This window comes from Octopus bimaculoides, chromosome 10, assembly GCF_001194135.2.
Source record: "Octopus bimaculoides isolate UCB-OBI-ISO-001 chromosome 10, ASM119413v2, whole genome shotgun sequence".
NCBI classification, from domain to species: domain Eukaryota; kingdom Metazoa; phylum Mollusca; class Cephalopoda; order Octopoda; family Octopodidae; genus Octopus; species Octopus bimaculoides.
In genome coordinates this window covers 40,511,429-40,517,485 of record NC_068990.1, presented here as the reverse complement: position 1 = coordinate 40,517,485, position 6,057 = coordinate 40,511,429, and the positions used below count along the sequence as shown (strand labels likewise).

General features: G+C 33.9%; 1 protein-coding gene across 4 annotated transcripts in view; it reads right to left on the bottom strand.

The window, feature by feature from the left end:
- LOC106881299 (uncharacterized) overlaps window positions 1-6,057 on the bottom strand; it is a 338,650-nt gene that overhangs the window by 194,315 nt on the left and 138,278 nt on the right. The window contains exon 1 of one of the 4 annotated variants that reach the window (XM_052971135.1): window positions 363-569. The exons of the other annotated variants lie outside the window; for them this stretch is intronic. The gene's annotated coding sequence lies outside the window, so the exon portion shown is untranslated. Of the gene's footprint in view, window positions 1-362; window positions 570-6,057 lie in introns of those variants that run through there. 4 annotated transcript variants of the gene reach the window in all.

Here is a 6,057-nt window from a genome sequence, read left to right as displayed (position 1 = left end):
ATATATATATATATATATATATATATATATATATATATATAATTGGTATATGAAGCTAAGTATGTATTTTCTAATATATTATCACTGATATATTTTTTAAGTCATACAAACGAGAGTGCGAGAGAGAGAGAGAGAGAGAATGAATGGGAAGGATACAGAGTGAGTGAGTGAGCGAGCGAGCGAGTGAGAGAAAGACGGACGGAGGAAAACAAAATGAAAGCAGTAACTAGATATACAACAATTATATTGGTTCTTTTAGTACGAACGAAATGAAGGAATGAAAAAGCGAACATAAGAAAGAAAGAAATGTAAAATTCCAAGGTGAAAATATATCGAAGGAAATATATATAATTTCTTCTTACCAAGAGAGAAAAAAAAATGTGTATTATCCCAGCTAATCCGTTATTGTGGCTTAAGCTGCAAGTCAGTGTCCAGTTTTAGGAACATTTTGGGGTCAGTATGGTATCCATTAGAGAAATGCATTTTCTTCATCAGCTTTACATATATATCTTCTTGGTTATTTAAATGTATAACAGTATAAGAGTGCATATGTATGGAACTGTGTTAATATATTTTTTATAACGGAATTTATGGTACGTATGTATACAGGTGTGTTTACATGTGTATATATATACATATATATATGTATATATATATATATACTTTTATATTATACAATATACACACACATCAGCAGCACACATACCTAGGCTCGGATCTCATTGGCGATGAGGTACTTTTCGCACACACGCATACATTCGAGATATATATATATATATATACATATATATATCTGATGTATGTATCTTTATTTATATGTATATATGCACACTTATACGCACCTTCCGTTCTTTTTTGTGTTTAAATTTCAGCATCACTCACTTGTTGCTATAATTTCCCCCTCATTGTTGTAACTCCGATGTTGTCCACCGTCGCTTTAGAAGGTTAGTTATTCATTTTTTACTGTAGATGTTAACAGCAATAATCCATTCACTATATAATTTTTTTAAATGCTTATCAAATTCGGACTTCGTGCGTGTGTATCCACAGATGAGTGTTATTTCAGCAAACCTGTAGAGGACGATGAATCCTCATAAATGTCAACATTTTTTTTCTTTCTCTGTTTATGAATACCTTTTTTCATCCCCTTCAGTCAAAAAACAACGAACATTTTAAACGTCTTCTGGGCAAAATTATAATTGAAATATAACAAAGATATTTTCTATTTCTGCTATTCTCCTGATTATAATGTACTTTTAAGATCTGAATGCTTTTTTTTAATATACAATATGTATAGGAAATTTTGATTTGAAATATACATATGTATAGAGAATATTGATTTTTAACGTTAGACTATTACTAAATAATGTATAACTGAAGGCTGCGAGGAATATATATTTAAATATATATATATATATATATATATATATATATATATATATATATATATATAGGGAGAGAGAATCGTGGGGAAAAGACCCTTGTTAGATAGGGGCTCGGATAAAAAAAAAATTGAAGCCCCCAGAAAATAAACTCTAAAAATCTCTCACACACTGTCTTCAGTTTAGTTGAACTTAATTCCACGAATCCTTTTTGTTATTTGAGTTTCTGAATTAAAAATTTAGGGTGTTGTCCACCTGTGTTATATAGATTTTAATACAGTAGGCACTAAAAATAAATATCATTGGACTAAAACTCCGCTGTATGTGTAGGGGAGTGGGCACTTATTTGGAATTTTGTATGTATCTGTGTGTTTATGCTTGTGTGTGTGTGTGTGTCTGTGTGTTTCTCAGCGAAATGAGACCTCCCTTTTTTATTTATTTTTTTATATATATTTTCAATTTTTCTTCTCTCTCTCTCTCTCTCTCTCCAGTGATTCTGATATTACAATTCCCCTCCCTCTCTTCATCTTTTTAACTTTCATTCTTCTCCCTTTTCCTCTTACTCTCCCTCTCGCTCCGTGTCTCTATAACGACGTTTATTTTAATCACTCCCATTCCTTCTTTTTTCCTACCCCCTCCCCCGCTGTCGTTTTCTCCTCCTCCTCCTCCTCCGCCTCCAATTATTAATATCGAGTACATTATAGAAAATTTAATATCTCTCTCTACGTATGTGTCAGCGAATAACAATAGTTGTAAACATACATATACATATATAGACACACGCGCACATTCACATATATAGACAGCGTTGTTGGAACCTCCCTTTTATTAAAAATTCTGTTACAGCACACACGCATGCACACACCCTTTTTCTTTCTAATTTGCATTGAGTATAATATGTGTGTGCGTATGTATGTATATATATATATTTATATATAACTTCCCGTCAACATCTGCTCTGAGAACACATCATACAATTTCATATATATATATATATACACACACACACACACACACACACTGAGAGTATATTTGTGCGCGGATGTGTACATATGCTTTTATATTTTTGTATATATTCTTTTACAAATTGTATATGAATTCATGTTTATATAAATATACTTGTGTACATACATACATACATATATATATGTGTGTGTGTCCGTGTGTATTTATGTATGTATTTTGTATTATCCACACGCATCCCTCAAAGTGTATATATACATACATATATACATTCCTTGTAACTTGTAGCTATATGATTTTAAATGTTAAATTATTTAACTGTGTTTTAATGTATATTGCAACTGTTGCATTCCAATTTTGTGGCCTGTTTTTTTTTTTCTTCATTCATTTCTTTATACTTGCCCACTGTGAGAATTTCTGTTGGGTTGATACACTATATTTTAAGGTGACAATAAATTCCACTCGATGGGATTTGATTTCAGGTCTCTGAAGTTAGAAACTAAATAGTGTATATCATTGCTTGAGTCCGTTGCTCTAACACTTTGACCGAGTCTCCGGCTCTTAATTTTCATTTCATTAGCAGAATAAATAGTGTGATGGGTAAAATAAATGCCTTGCAGTAGGTAGTTCTCTATGTTTTACTCATTGAATTCATACCCAACCTCAGTCGACTTTACCTTCAATCCTTCATCCTTCTTTTATCGATAAAATATAATCCAGTTCAGTACTGAGGCCTATCCGATGGATTATGACTATTTCTAGCAATTGAACCGTGTGTCTATATAAAGAAAACAATATTTGTCACACTGTTGCGGAGCCTGAAGGGAACATAATGTTGAAGAGAAATGAAAGTAGTTTGATGTTTATATTCAGTTAAGTGAACTCGAGATGATTACAACTGAGAATCGAAAACCGCCACACCGGCGCGATCGATGTGAATTTATCTCCTACCAAACGGCTCTCGCTACAAATAAGGATTTCTTACTTAGGTACCAGGATTGGGAGATGGGGAGATGTCTTCGATGTGACCTTCATGCCATTTTAAGTGTCATTAACGATTTAAGAGAATTGAAATTCCTTTGAACACCATGTCGCAGATTTCGATGGCCGGGAGCTTATATGCTGGCGCTCGCTAAAAGGTGTAGGTTTTTTTAAAAAAATTTTTTATATGTATTTAGGCACAAGGTCAGCAAATTCGATGGGGAAAAATCGACTTCATTACTGGACTGGTATTTTATATTATCGACCTCGGTGGGGACGAAAGGCCAAGTTGACCTTGGCGGGATTTGAACTTAGACCGTAAAAAAGCCAGAACATATACTACATGATATTTTATTTGACGCTCTAACGATTCTGCTAGTCTCCTTTTTTTTTTTTTTTTTTTTTTTTTTTTTTTTTACAGTAGTACTACTCTACAGCAGATGGATATAGTCGAGTGAATCATTCTGAAGATGAAAGGCAAAATAACATTCCGTTGGAATTCGAACCCAGAATGTAAAAAAAAATTTGCTAACCATTACAGTAAACCATTTATTTATTCCAGCACTACGGTAGCAGTTCTTTTACTAAATATTAACCGTCTTTTGTTTAATGATTGTGTTGTTTTTTTTTTCCCAATCCCAGCCAACTATAAAATGTTCGTCTGTGTAACCCATTGTCTTACCTACCTCACACACAAACGCTTCAGCAACCATCCTAGTGCTGACTACTACTCACAACTGCAGCAATACCGGTTCCCAGTCAATCTACACTCACACCCACAACTGGCCAACAGCAACACCAAAAACATTTTCAGTGCTATAGCCACAGCACAGTTCCACCACCCCTTACTGTCTATTATTTAGCGAGGCTCTTACTGAGGCAGATTATTCCTACGAAATAGAACCGATGAGCGGGTATATTAAAAAGAAGTAAAAACTGTGAGTCGAGTGTTATTTAGTTTGTTTTCACCATCAATGGCAAGGTAGTGCTGGAGGAACCGACTTAGTGGAAATAGAATAACTGTCCTCTCACTACTTTCTTCTCTGGATGAATTGAGCGACGTTGGCTGTAGTGTGATTGTCCCGAGGAGTATAAAAGTTGGAGTACCGTGGTAGCACGTTCACTACTGCTGAAACTACAAGTAGGTTCTCATTGTTACTGAAAGAGGTCCAGTGAGGTGTGGGTGCATGTGACAATTTCTATGGACTGAATTGAACCAGAATTTTTTCCTGGTAGCAACTTTTTATTTTCTATCTTCATACACTGAAATGATTGAAGTTGAAGGCCGTATAAAAAATACTTGGGATGCAGAAATATAAAAAGGGATTTATATACACATCATAGTAATTTCTTTAGGTCGCAGTTTATGAAAGTGAATGGTATTTTTGTTTTTTGACCCTGGAGATGTAAAAGACGAACAAAACCACAACTGGATTTTATATCAGAACATAAAGGGACGTAACTAAATACCATAATAGCAACCCAACACTACTGTTGATTGTGTTGCTAATGATGATGTTGGTAATCACAACAGGGAGGAAAATGATTTCAACAAAACAGGACTAAGGAAATATTGGAAACAAACTTGAATTCCATGGCCCTGTCTAAAAGCCAGCGATGGAAGGCCGGGGGTTGCGGGATCTCTGCCTCACGGATCTTAACGAAATCTTTAACTTGTAAAACCTGATCTACAGTCTGAATTGCCTATCCTGATCGTCTTCAAAACAGCACACTACTGTGTGTGTGTGTGTGTTCTGTAAGATTATGTATGAACATGTGTGTTGTGTGTATGAGATGACCACTGAAAAGTTCGCTGGAAGAATATCCAGTAGAAAAGAAAAAAAAACTGCTGTCAAACATACTGCCTAACAATTTGTCATGGCCACTCTAACTTACTTCTCTTCATTTTCATTTCATTAATACAAATTACCTTGGCAATAAATATCTTCTGCAAATTTTGTACATGTCTAGGGTACATCTTGTTGGAGAGAAGGTAGGAAAACTGTTGTGTTATTGATGCTTTTTTGAGGTGGATATACAATAATCTCACAGCTGTCCTTTTGACCCCACACAATCAGATTCTTTTTCTCTCAAAGTGAAGTCAGGGAAATTCATGATTCCTGAGAAGACTTCCTCTTATACTGAGTTGGTCCTGTTGTCACTAATTTAGTGTACTTCTAGAATCTAACCCCTTTTAAGTCCACTTGTCATACTTTTGGAGGAACCATCTCCAAGGTAACAAAATTACATCTCCTAGGTAACAGAAGCTATACGAGAATCTCCTTATGGACATATGCGAGAATCTACTTCTGGTGTACTCATAGTACATACTGCTCTTATATATATATATATATACATGCATATGTGTATGTGTGTGTGTATATGTATGCATATATACAGAAACATAATATTGGCCTCCTAGACAGTATAATGGTATTATTAAAACTTACAATAGTGCAAGGAAATCCATTGTGACCAGTGGTGTATGACATCTGATATTGTCAGTAAATATATATATATATATATTTATATTATGAATGCGTGTTTACTCACACATATTAGAATTTTGTACAATTTTGAACCATATATATATATGCACATACATAGTATTTTACACAATTTATATATATATATATATTCATATACATGTATAAATATATACTTACACATGGACACACATTAGTGTTTTGTACAATTTTGAACCATATGAATTATATATATATATATATAT